Source organism: Nicotiana tabacum, chromosome 13 (assembly GCF_000715075.1).
Source record: "Nicotiana tabacum cultivar K326 chromosome 13, ASM71507v2, whole genome shotgun sequence".
Taxonomy (NCBI): domain Eukaryota; kingdom Viridiplantae; phylum Streptophyta; class Magnoliopsida; order Solanales; family Solanaceae; genus Nicotiana; species Nicotiana tabacum.
The window spans coordinates 82,354,249-82,367,818 of NC_134092.1; the positions used below are offsets into that span (position 1 = coordinate 82,354,249).

Below are 13,570 nucleotides of genomic sequence, written 5' to 3' on the forward strand. Positions count from 1 at the left end.
CGTAACCATCGACTGCACCGTTGATCGACTAGTCTACCGCTAATAAAACTTTATGATGACAAGGGTATTTACAAAAAGCGCGGACACTCATCAAGCATTGCTATGTTGATAATTGGCACGAGTGGTACATGATGTCGAAAATATGCTTATGCAAAAATGATAACACGTAGTCAAGTAATTTACATGGTGAAAGCACAGAAATGCAGTATTAAATAATGCGGTAAAATAAGCAAGAGAGAAAGGAAAAAGAAAAGACAAAAGAAAAAGTTAGCATAATTCACAAAAATTCGAAAACATAATAAAGCAAATAAAGGAGATGGGGAAAAGAGGTTCATGATGTAGAAATTTTGAGCAAATAAAGGGACGGAAGGTACATGAAAGAATTTAATAATCCACACAAATAGAAATTCTTTATGGTAAGTGCCTAAGTATATCCCCAGCAGAATGGCCATGCTGTCGCATCCCGTTTTACGTGAAAGCAGGTTTCAATATGTGACAACTCTTTTAAATGGGTGTTAAAAGAGAAGAGTCGCCACTTAATGATTTTAAGGTACGTTAGGGCATCTATTGCAAATAACTCTATTTAACTAGTCTGTGTCACCAAAGATCGGGTAAGGATTCAAACTACCTCAAAGACACCAGTTAAAGTACAAAGGCTACTCATATTATCCAACGAGCATGGACTATCATCTCCTGCTACCCGATTACTATCTTTAAGTTGTTCACCTAAAGCGCACCAGGTAAATTCTAAGTCGCGTACTTTGCATGCCTACCTGTCCCATGCCTATGGTCTAGGAGGCTTTGGACCACTGTATAAGTGGTTTTAGACTCAATCTACGCTGCTCAAAATGAGAAAAACTAAGTGACACATAATTGAAACAAGTAGGACTTCATGTAAGATGCAAGTAGCACAAAGGGAGCTTCATGTTTAGCTCCATACATAGGTGCATATACACATATTTTGTCAAGAAACAGACAACGATAAAACAGTCAAGTAAATATTCGCCCTAATCAGAATTAACCGAGCAGTTGCTTTGCGAGTCAGTTAAGCCTAAGGCACGGTTACTAGATGAGTGGGTAGAAGATCAACTATAAGTAATTAAGCCTGGAATTCGTACATGAAAAGTTGGCGGACATGCTGCATTGTGCGAGTCCTATAGGCATGATTTCTAAATAATCAAACTTAGACCGTTTTAAGCATGAAGCTGTTGAAAGGTACAAGTTCTCTTTTGTTGATCCTATAGTCATGATTTCTAGGCGAGCCACACCGTTGAGGAAAATATCAGTGTAAACAGTCTCAATTACTTAAAGCGGAGTCCTATAGGCATGTTGTCTATACGCAGAAGTAAAATAGTCCAAGCAAGTAGCAAACGAAGTCAATTTGAATCCTATAGCATGATTTCTAAACATGTTACGAGTCTTGTTGACAGGATTAATATTAGAGTTAATTAGGGACCTAGATCATGTTCTCTAGGTGAATATGTGAGGTTGACGGCCTATAGGCATGTTTTTTATATGCAAGTAGTTCATAGGAATAGAGCATGGCTAACAAAATTGCAAATAAAGCACTTAGACCTAGTATGCATATTTTCTACCCATTCATACAATAATTAGAGTACCCCAGCCCCTTTCACTAATTTCCCCATCATTCGTTATTACAGACCCAAATAAAATAAATACAAACCCAAATAGAATAATTATAGGCCTAAATAGAACAATTATAGGCCCAACACAAATACAAAATAACCCAGGGATGCTTTTGGGCCTTCAACTAATCTTGGAGCCCTATGTAGATGAGCAGGCCCACACTCCAAATGGCTGTCAGTATGCGTCAAATCTCAGTACCAAAACTGGCCCAACAGTGAGCCCCAAATAATAAAATAGCTGCCTTGCTTACCTATTATTGAATATCGACCAGCCATAAAAATACAAGTGACAAACTACGTACTAGGTCGACCAAATAACTTTAAGACCTAGGCATTTAGTCCTTATTACTGTAACTAACAAAGAGGAGGGATTTCCAAATAAAGACATAAAAATAGGGTTACACAAAATCCCCTACAGGCACATATGGCATCCATAGGGTAGACACATGTCATGGCTTTCTAGAAACAGGTTCACAATGACAGGTTTGAACATTATAAGATAGCAAAAGGTTCACTAAGCAGAAACTCAAAGCAAACATGGTCCGAAACTAACTTTAGTGGGACTTCAAACATAGGAGCCTTAGCATAGGAATCTAGAAGAGTCATGAACATAAATTAGCAAGTAGCAGTTTTACACGAACGTCTTCAACATGAGAGCCTAATGAAGACATGGTCACAACCAGTTTGTAGCCAACTATAATTTCTTAAAAACAAGCAGACCGGTAGGCATGGTCCAAATCAGTTGACAAACATTCACTTAGTTCAAACATGGGAGACTTAACATATTTAAATTCTAGGCAGACATCAGTCATCACAAGAAAGTTCAAAAAAATCTAAAGCAAAGCAAGAGCTCATGGTAGATGAAAAATATACAAACTCAAGGTTAATATGAAAATCGGGCAACACTATAGAGGGCCAGAAATTATTCCAGTCGATTGCACATAGGAAGAATAGACTACACACGTTGGAGCTCATCTTAGAAGTCTTAAGCAATACTATCTAACACAAAATTGCAGAAAATAGCATTAAGATAAACAAATCAGTAGAGCATATGATGATAACACAATATTAGAGTTCAAGTTGCAGGAAAAGTAAACCATGATTGTTCACAGAATTAGAACATACACATAAATAAAAAGGAATAGAATTGTGAAGGAAAAGAGTACTAACCAGTAGTAAATTAAACGAGCAAAAAAAAGAAGTAGACTATGTCTCTGGAATGGCTTAATTAGCAGCAATAGAGAGAGAGAGAGAGAGAGAGAGAGAGAGAGAGAGAGAGAGAGAGAGAGAGAGAGAGAGAAAGAGAGGGAGAGAGAGAGAGAGAGAGAACACTAAGAACACCCAAATTTGGTGCTTCAGAGTTCACAAGAGCTTCGAATGAGCTCCGAGCAGTGCTTGCACCGGAAAAAGTTAATGAACCAATCGCGGTAGCCTTGGCTTTCAGCCAGCCAAGAATCCAATAGTTTCATAAAATGTTGGAGTGTAATAGAGTGAGTGAGTGAGAGAGAGCAGTGATTAAGGTCTATCCAAAGAGAATTAGGGAAGGGGTTTATATAGTGTTTAATCGAACAAACTAATATGGATAACAATCAATAGAAATCGTATGCAATCAGTGACAGAGCCGGTAAAGAAGATAAAATAATTTCAAACCCTAGTTGGGCCCAGCGGTTGTAAATCGAACCAGGGATGCATATATCATCTCTTGTTGAGTGTATATAGACGGAACATCGTCCAAATCTTCACAAAAAAGTCAATCAGGCTCGTTCTTGTAAGGTAGTACTTGTTAAAAATAGGCCGAGTACTAAGTAACACCACGAACGCATACATAATAGCCAAGCGTCACGAATAAGGTAAGTGAATCACATAGTGAATCCATGGCGTGGCCGGATTCAGAGAAGGTTTAGGGATAAGGAGACAAGGGTTTCACATAAGAGAGAAGGAAAATCGAGAGAATACAGAGGCGGCCGGTTGGGGAAAATGGGGTTTAGGGTTAGGGGTTTTGATAAAATAAAAAGGGGGTGGGGGTTATGAGCCATTGATCTCTAAGATCAACGATTGGGATTAGAGATCGCGCTGGGTCGGGTATGTGGCGTTTGGTTTGGACCTGGGGCACTGGGTTTGGGCTGCCGATGGGTTAAGCCGGATCGGCATGGTGTTTTGGGCCATTTGTGGTCCGAACTTTGCACCTTTATTGGGCTACAATTAAAAATACACAAAAATTAAATTAAATAAATTATACAGTAGTTGATAAAAATGCTATTTTTTGAAATCAACACTTTAAAAGTAATAGATTATAATTGCAAACATAGAGAAATATTATTTTAACCTAAATAGCATAATAAAGACTATTGTTGGAAAATAGTGGCTATTATTGCAAATGATATGCAAATGATAGAAATGCAAATATAATTATATAAAATGAATTAAAATATTATAAAATATGCATGTGGATATAAATAATTAATTTTGGGCAATTAATCACCCAAAAGTAATTTTAACGGAGTAGTTAATAAAAATTTACCAATTAAAATACTAAAATTAATTTAAAAGCTAAAAAAAGGGATAAAATTATTTGTATGGAACTCTTGTAATAACAGTATGAAGAATAATATTTGAAAAATATATAAAAATACTTTATAAAATATGAGGGTAAAATTGAGTATCAACAATGTGGAACTCTTCTATTTATATCATATCATAGAAACTCTTCTCTTTTACTTTATATTGATTGATGATGTGATCAATGTACAAAAAGTAAAAATTTAGCTTTACCTATGTGCATTTATTATAACCTAGTACTCCCTCCGTCTCATAATATGTGTCGTGATTTTCTTGTGCACGCCCCTTAAGAAAGAATAGTTTTTGACTACTTTACCCTTATTAAATATTTTCTCAATTTATGTGTCATCTCCATCAATGACATTATCCATAGTTTTACTAAATGTGAATGCAATTGATTTGCTTTATAGAACATATGAAAAGACACTTACGATAATTAACAAATCAGTAATGCAAACTCTTCCAACAGATAAATGACATTCATCTTTCCTTCAAACAAAATTTCAAACGTGTTTTGAAAATTTCCAACTAAAACTATTGTGGAGCCAAAATATTTAACTTGAAAGTTACTTTAGTCCCATTTGAAAATTTAACATTCCCCCCCTAAAATTTTCTATAAAAAAAAATGCTTCACTAAATTCTTGAAATGAACATGGATCCAACACAAAATCATCAATTTCCATTAATTCAAATAGATCTAAATATGTCTGCTGAACTTCATGTTGCTAATGATGTTAGACCACAAATTCCTGATCTAAATATTACTACAGAAATTATTCATGACCAAAATATTGAATCTATTAACTTTGGTATTTAAAGAATGCTTCTTTAACGTGTACTGATCTAAAGAACTTTGGTATTTAAAATATTGATGCATTAGTGTAAACATGATTAAAGTGTTTAAGATTACAAGGCAGAAGACTTCTTGGTATTCGAATAAAATTATCCATAAGTAATGTGTTTGTAGTCTTCTAAGATAATTAATTATTAAGGGTAAAAAGAAAAAAATATAATATATTTTGAATTTTTTTTTTTAATAACCACGACACATATTATGAGACGGAAGGAGGAGTAGTGACTTCTTTCTTGGTGGATAGATCTAAGCACTGAATCGAGCTGGTCTGGGCTCTGGCCGATTGCCTAATGGTGAGGGGAGTAGCCATTGCTTCCTATTTTTTTTATCAACTTTTCTTTAAAAAAAAAAGAGAGTACAAATATAAAGAAGTTTTTACTTGTTGCAGCCCTAATTTAAAAACTATACATGCCTATTTTTCACACTTAAAGATGTATATGCAATGTCCAGAGATCAAAAGATTAACGCTTTGTTTGTAATCTCAGCTTGAGTTTCCAAATCTGTCAAATCTGTTGATCAGCTTAAATCACATGTTCAATAGATTGTCAAATGTTTACAAATTATTGAGTTAAAATAATATGCAGCTCATGTGCCTTTTTTTGCTAAAATGTAAATGTTTATTTTGTACAAAACACTTAAGAGTATTTTAAATGTATGATATAAATATTAAAGTATCCATTTATTCAGTGAGTATATGAGTATTACTTATATTTGAGTTTCTTACAAAATCATTTATCCGACCTGTTTAAATTATACTACCTACACCACACGTCACTTACACACACACATTTTCATTTTTCATTCTTCGCACACTCTCTCTCTCAACAACACACAAGGATACAATTCCACACCACACACGCATCAGTTGGGATTCCAAAGACACGGAATTGACGCTACATTTTCCAGTACAGGAATCTCACGTTACCCACCCTCACATTTTCTCCTTGAAACCTTTCAACAAACACCTCCTACTCGTTTTTCCTTATTCCTAAAAGAACACTGAACTACCGGCTATTTCAAGCTTCATCCCTAGTACTCCACCATGACAGTCTACTCCCAATCCAGATTCCATTAGCTTTCTCATTTCATTGATTTTGCACGAGAGTAGGAGAAAGGTTTAATAAGAGGTTCCGAGTCAACAACATCATTCATTCAAAAGATCCAGCCAGTGGCCATATAGGTCCGTTTCTTACATCGGTTATAATCCATTTCATTCTTGTTAGTTGGTGAATATTGTGGCCATCTGATTGAGGATTATGTCCTATCCTTCTAAGACTGTGAATGAATATGGAGTGAATTGGGCTAAAGGGATTTAGGCTTTGACCATGAATTTATGATGTGAATTGGGCTAAAAGTCATATTGGGCTGAATAATAAATTTAATTGGACTTAGGTTCGGTATTGAACGTTGTGAGTTAGTTGTTGTTTTTTCGGGGCTTTTGCATCTATATCCAGTTTTGGGGTCACCATTGAACTTATACCCACTTTGCATAAAAAGTTGCAAGTCTACCCACTTTTCGGATAACTTTAGACATACAGACCTAAAATAACAAAAAATTATGTCTGAAGTTTGAACTTCAGAATATTTTGCCTGAAGTGTGGCCTTATCAAAGTAAAACATCAGATATTTTCACCTGAAGTTTGGCCTGACTTGCAAAGGCAATTATGCAAACTTCAGTTCATAGTGCAAGGCAAACTTCAGTTCATGGTACAAACTTCAGACTAATTAGCAAAGCTCTCGCGTCAATTCTCAACAAGGCCGAACCATTTGAAGCTTATTAAATACAACAAGTCTGAAGTTTGAACTTCGGAATTTTTTGCCTAAAGTGTGGCCTTATCAAAACAAAACTTCAAATATTTTCGCCTGAACTTTGGCCTGACTTGCAAAGGCAATCAGGAAAACTTCAGTTCATAGTGCAAACTTTAGACAAATTAGTCTGAAGTTCTTCAATTTGTAGTGCAAACTTTAGACAAAATCAGCTTGTTATATTTGAACTTCAGATAATTTTTTCTGAAGTTTGGCCTGATAGTTGTGAACTTCAGACAAAGTTTAACCCGGTAATGTCTGAAGTTTGGCCCTACAGTCCCAATCTTCAGACCGTGTTTGACATTTGAACACCGTGTACTAGCCCACATTATTGCTGCACCTTGCTGCCCCATACTGGTTCACTTAGTACTCTATCTCTCAGAGATGTGTTTGTTTTGAACTGTTTGGTAAATGGGAAGGCCATTAATTAGTTTGCTTGGGTACGTACATGCTTGAAAGCATCAGAGATGTTTCATCTTCTGCGAACAGTTTGCCCTATGGTTTACTAATCTCTCATATCTTGCTAGTTATGAAAAGTAGATCTATGCCCCTAAAACCATCTCCAGCACATATGACAAGACTGCCTTTGCCATGATGGAATATACCTTAATTGAGAGAACTTGGCTCAAGAAAGACAAGGCAACCGAATCCATCCCTCAACAGGGAACTGGAGGGATTAAATTTGAAGCTAGTAAATCCTCTTCCTCATATCAGTTGCTGCTAATGCAGCAAAACATTACAGGTATCAAGGAATTTCTAACCTCTATGCAAGAATAGGTGGACAAGATCAGAGAAGTAACCAAGGAAACTGGAGCAGATGTGGCTAGGCTAAGGATCACTGTCCAAGCCACAAAGAGGCAAGGAATCAGGGCTATGCAGGATGTAACTGAGAAGCTGACCAAAGTCACCAAGGATATTGATGTTTCCTATGACCGTTTCTGCACCAAATTGATCAACACCTTGAAGTATTTCCTTAGAAGGAATTAAGTGTCTGGGTTATTTAGACAATCTTTTTATTTTGTTTTGTGTGTTAGATGTTAAAACTATGTCTGGATTGGCATGTAAGTCGACTATGCCCGGTATAACTGCTAGCTGTATATATTTTTTGCGTGCTTAACTAGTATTATTATTAGCTATTGTTCTTTTTTTGCTCTTTTTAATTGATGTCAAAGGGGAAGAAGAAAAAGAGTATAAAGACAAGGGGAGCAACAAACAAGGTGCAGTAGAGCTCAAAGAAAAGGGGAGCAGAAGTACACTCATAAAAGAAAGTATCCCCTAAATTAGTCGAACTTCTTAAATTATTGTCATCATCAAAAAGGGGGAGATTGTTAAGTTTAGAATTTTAATAATGTTCAATAATCTAAAGACGACTTGACTAATGACATCTTATTGTGTGCGGATTCAAAGAGCAATGACATTGATGAAAGGAAAGAAGATCATATGGGAAATCAGAGGAACTCAACGACTATGTATTTTGAACTTTGCATCAAATGGAAAGAGAATCAATCAATCAAAGAACAAAGAAGGAAAGTCAATCAATCAGACTTTCTAAAGGCCCTCAAGCGCACAAGAAAGGAAATAGAGCTAATCACGGCTAGAGAACAAATCAAGAACAATCTACGAAAGCTCTAATCAAGGATAAATGGAGGAACCAATTCATCAAGATTAAGGATGAATCTAGTTACCCTTTCAAGCTAGATTCATGAGGCTACCCTTGGGTCTCACTCTTAGATATCTATGCCTCACAAGGAAAGGCGTCCAGTAATTTTTGCTATGTGATCCCAGAAGACAAGGAATCAAAAGACTCATCAAGCTATATAGGAAGAAGTCGAAGGGCATCGAACAACACGCAACTTCACATCTTTTTTTACACCTTTCTAGTTCTTAGTACAAATACTGTATTCTTGAGTCTACAAGTGTCGCAAAAGATAGGAAGAGTTAGAATAAAACAAGAGTTGTGCCAACATTAGAAAGAAACATTGTTGTTGTATATCGTTGGTGGTGAACGTACTAAAACCATCACTGTTGTAAACGCTTATTGAAGATCTAAGAGAACCCTTGTGACCCAAGGGAACTGGACGTAGATACCACACCGGTACTGAAACAATATAAAAACTGCTATGCCTCCTTTACTTTTCTGTTTGCTTAGTTTATTTCTGCTGGGATTAATTCTTGTGTAACGTCTAGTCGACTAATTTCCTAATAGTCAACTATGTTTTATAAATCGGCTATAATTCACCCCTCCCCCTTGTACTTTCACTTGCGGTCTTAAAAGCTTAATGGGTAAAAGCTTTGTGAGGCCATGACATTTATGTGGTTATAAAAGTTTCTCGTTAAGGGTAAAATAGGTAAAATGAAGAGTTTAAAGTTAAATTATTTTTAATTGTAGAAATGTGTCATTCTTCTGGGAACGGACTAATAAGGAAAGTGTGTCATCTAAATAGAAATTGAGCGAGTAATAATTTTCCTCTACTCCATATGCTTAACCTGGTTTTACTCGACTCAGAATCTCCGACCCAGCTCTATGTATACTCAGTAATTTAGAAGCTTACTTGTATTCCGCTCAACAGTCAGACCTACTAGTTGAACATAAGATCTAAAAGGGACTGTTTTGCAGGAAAGCTGATACTCTCTCTACTCGAGAAAGGATGTAGTTCTCCATCTATGATATTTGAAAGATAAGAGGGTGAAGGAAGAAAACTCAAGTTTCCTCAAAGTTGTGAAAGCATATTAGCATCCATGTTGGATGTTTCGAAGGTATGTTCACTAGACAGTTACCTCATTATCATTAATTATTTGTGAAATTGATTAAGTTTATAATCCTAAGGTCATGTATAAAGTTATATGATAGATGTCTCATGTTTGATTCTGAAGACATTGAAATTTCGTTCTTCACAAAAGATATATACTAGAACCAACAAAAGAGTGCGTAGTTTTTATAGTTACAGGGAGTCGAATTATTCCGAAATGCATGGAGTTCATTCTTAGGGACAATTGACCTAATCTGTACTAAAATATGAAACAGTAAATAAACAACATGAACAAGCATCTGGTACAATCATACACATATAATGGTGTTTCCACAGATCAACGGCTTCTGCCTCTCACTCTTCTGCTCGTTTCCGCAATTTAGGAATGACAAGAATTGGATTTTTCTTGGATATTATGAAATCCAAGATCTCATCCATGTCAATCAGAGCTGGATTCATATCATCTGGTAGAAACCAGTTAAACTTATGGATCAAAGAAACAACAACAAAAGGAACAAACCTTGAAGCCAAAGGTTCTCCAGCACACATTCTTCTTCCGGAACCAAATGGGATACACTCAAAATCTCGCCCTTCGTAGTCCATTTTAGAGTTTATAAATCTCTCGGGATTGAAGATCGAAGGATCGTCGCAAATCTTAGGATCCCTTGCAATTGCCCACATATTGAGTGTCTTTGGGAATTCTGTAACCCATGACTTCACATGTTTCCACGGCACGGTGAGGAAGTAACAGTGGTCAGAGAAGGATGCAATCTCAGTGTCTCCTTAAAACAAGCTTCCAGGTATGGTAAGTTTGACAAGTCCGATTCCTTTATGACGTTCTTATCTCCGACTACTTTTGAAATTTCACCCTGGAGTTTATGTAACGCTTGTTCATTTTTCAAGAGCTCTACTAGCTAGCATCCATTCACTCGTAACAATTGTAGTTTCTGTGCCAGCTCCAAGCAGTTCCTACAAAAGGAAATGAAAATAATACTTGATGACCAAGTCTTTGATGCACAATTATTGAAATTTTCTGTTTCTTATTCCGTACAAATATGTGAAAAGAGTGAAAAAGACAAATGACGTACCATAAGCAATGCATTGATATACTTATCACTGAAACTATTTTTAACCAAAGCATCTGCAAAATCTATAGCATCCGAAGGAAGTTGACTACTTCTTTTTCTTCGGTCCTGAATAATGCCAGCCCAAACAAAGGAATAAATCCATGATTTCTTATATGTTCCTTGAAGATTCCAAGTGAAAACACCCAATATAGGATATAAATCTGCTAACTCCAGGGGTAGCACCCGTCTCCGTGAATCTCCGCAGGTTCTTCATCATTTCTTCACCCACTCCCTTCCCCTCAAAATCAATTAAATCCATTGAAAGGAGCATATTACCCAATATGTTTAACATGGTCACGAAAATCACTTCCTTGATCTTAATCACTTGGCCTTGTGTTTTAGCCAAATGTTGTATCATTTCCATGACTTTATTTTCCCTCAAAGTTACATGCCATTCCAGAGCCTTTGTAGAGAAAAGTGCTCCCTTATATATGGTTCGGACCCTTTTCCAATTATCATCACACTCTTCAAGAAATGCAGTTGACACATTGTGAACTTTGACACCTTGACTTGGATAGCACGAGAAACAAAACGGCCAGAAAGAATCCGATCATGGGTTTTAAAAACCGCAGCAGCAGCGGCAGGGCAAGAGGCCACGACCACGAGTCGTGTGCCAAATCTTATGGACACGAGATCAGGACCATGTCCTCGAGCTAGCTTTGCTAGAGTAGCATAAGGACGTCTTTTACCCACTTGGAAAAGGTTCCCGACCAATGGCCATGGAAATGGACCTGGAGGAAGTGATAATCTTGATATTTTTGAATGTAAATACTTAAACGTGATTACAAGGACAAGAGAAAGTAGAATTGGACTGAATAAGTAATCGACCATCTTAATAGATTTGTAGCTTAACTAGATAGGTTGCTAGTTTTCTGTTATTGAAAACCGCATTATATGTGTAGCTTCTCTGGCCACAAGGGCGGAGTTGGAAGCGGACCAAGTTCGAACCTACTGGGTTTAGTCTGAACTCTATTTATGTATTAAAAAATTTAATGTATAAAAATAAAATCTAAAACTCAGTTACTAAAATCTGATATTGCTATTATAAAATTTAGAAGTCATGAAATTCAAATTCTGACTCCGCCTATATCTGACCAGGATACATAAAGGTTACAACTTTCTAATTTGACGGCTTTTCCTTTCAATGCGAGCATACATTGAATATACATAATGGCTTGGTCTTTCAACGTGAATATAAATTGTATAACTTAGTTAGTAACTCATGAAATCTCTTACTATATTAAAATGTTACTCCAATCCAAATTTATGTGACGGTGTTTGTTTCGGTACGAAGTTTAAGAATTAAAATTTCTTAAAACTTATTTATCTACAATATGCCACAAGGTTTTTGTGGTTATAAATCATCTCGATATTTACAAAGAGATCAATGCATATCGAAAGTTCCATATACTCATGGAATATTTACAAAAAAATTAAAGACATCAAACATTGTCTTTCTCAACGTCAAAGTGATCAAGAAACTGAAAGTATGGGGGGGGGGGGGGTGTGAATTGTAACCGATTTAGAAACCTTAGTTGACTATGTAGGAAATTAATCGACTAAACTTTACACAATGATTGATCACAACAGAAATAGACTGAGCAGACAAAAGAGTAAATGAGACGCAACAATTGTTATACGAGTTCAGTAACGGTGTGGTACCTACGTCCAATTCCCTTAGGTCACCAGGGTTCTCTTAGATATTTAGTAAGAGTTTACAACAGTGATGGCTTTAGTACGTCCACCACCAACGATATACAACAACAATGTTTCTTTTTAATGTTGACATAACTCTCGTTTTATTTTCTAACTCTTCCTATCTTTTACGACACTTGTAGACTCAAGAATACAGTATTTGTACAAAGAACTAGAAAGGTGTAGAAACAGAAGATGTAGTTGCGTGCCTTTGGATGTCCTTCTACTTCTACCTTTATATCTCGATGAGTCTTCTGTTTCCTTGTCTTCTCGGATTGTATGGAAGTAATTATTGGAGACCTTTCCTTGTAAGACATAGACATCTAACAATGAGACCCAATGGTATCCTCATGAATCTAGCTTAAAAGGGTACCTAGATTCATCCTTAATCTTGGCGAATTTCTTCCTCCATTTCTCTTTGATTAAAGCTTTCGTAGATTGTTCTAAATTTGTTCTCTAGCCGTGATTAGCTTTCTTTCCGTTCTTGCGCGCTTGGGGGTCTTTGACAAGACTGATTGATTGACTTTCCTTCATTATTTTTTGATTGATTGATTCTTTTTCCATGTGAAGTAAAGTTCAAAATACATTGCCGTTGAGTATGATCTTCTTTCCTTTCATCAACGTCGTTGCTCTCCAAATCTACACACAATGAGATGTCATTAGTCAAGGCTTCTTTAGATTATTGAACATTATTAAAATTCTAAACTTAAAAATCTCCCCCTTTTTGATGAACACAATAATCTAAAAAGAATTCGACTAATTTAGGGGGTACTTCCATTTCACGAGTGTACTTTTTATCTCCCCCTATCTTGAAGCTCTTCCTTGTCTTCCTTGTTTGTTTCTCCCCCTATCTTTGTACTCTTTGTTTCTTCTCTCCCTTTGATGTCAATCAAAAAGAGCAAGAAGAACAATAGCTAATAATAGTACTAGTTAAGTAGGGGAAAAATATATACAATTAGCAGTTATACTGGGCATAGTCGACAGACATGCCCATCCAGACCCAACAAAAAAAAACAGTTTTAACATCCATCACATAAAACAATATAAAAGAATTGACTAAACATCCCAGACAGTTAATTCCTTCCAAGGAAATACTTCAGGGTGTTGATCACTTTGGTGCAAAAATTATCATAG

The 13,570-nt window shown here is 36.1% G+C and overlaps 1 pseudogene; it reads right to left on the reverse strand.

The window, feature by feature from the left end:
- Window positions 1-9,968: 9,968 nt before the first annotated feature.
- LOC107805753 ((S)-N-methylcoclaurine 3'-hydroxylase isozyme 1-like) lies at window positions 9,969-11,572 on the reverse strand (annotated as a pseudogene).
- Between the last annotated feature and the right edge of the window lie 1,998 nt (window positions 11,573-13,570).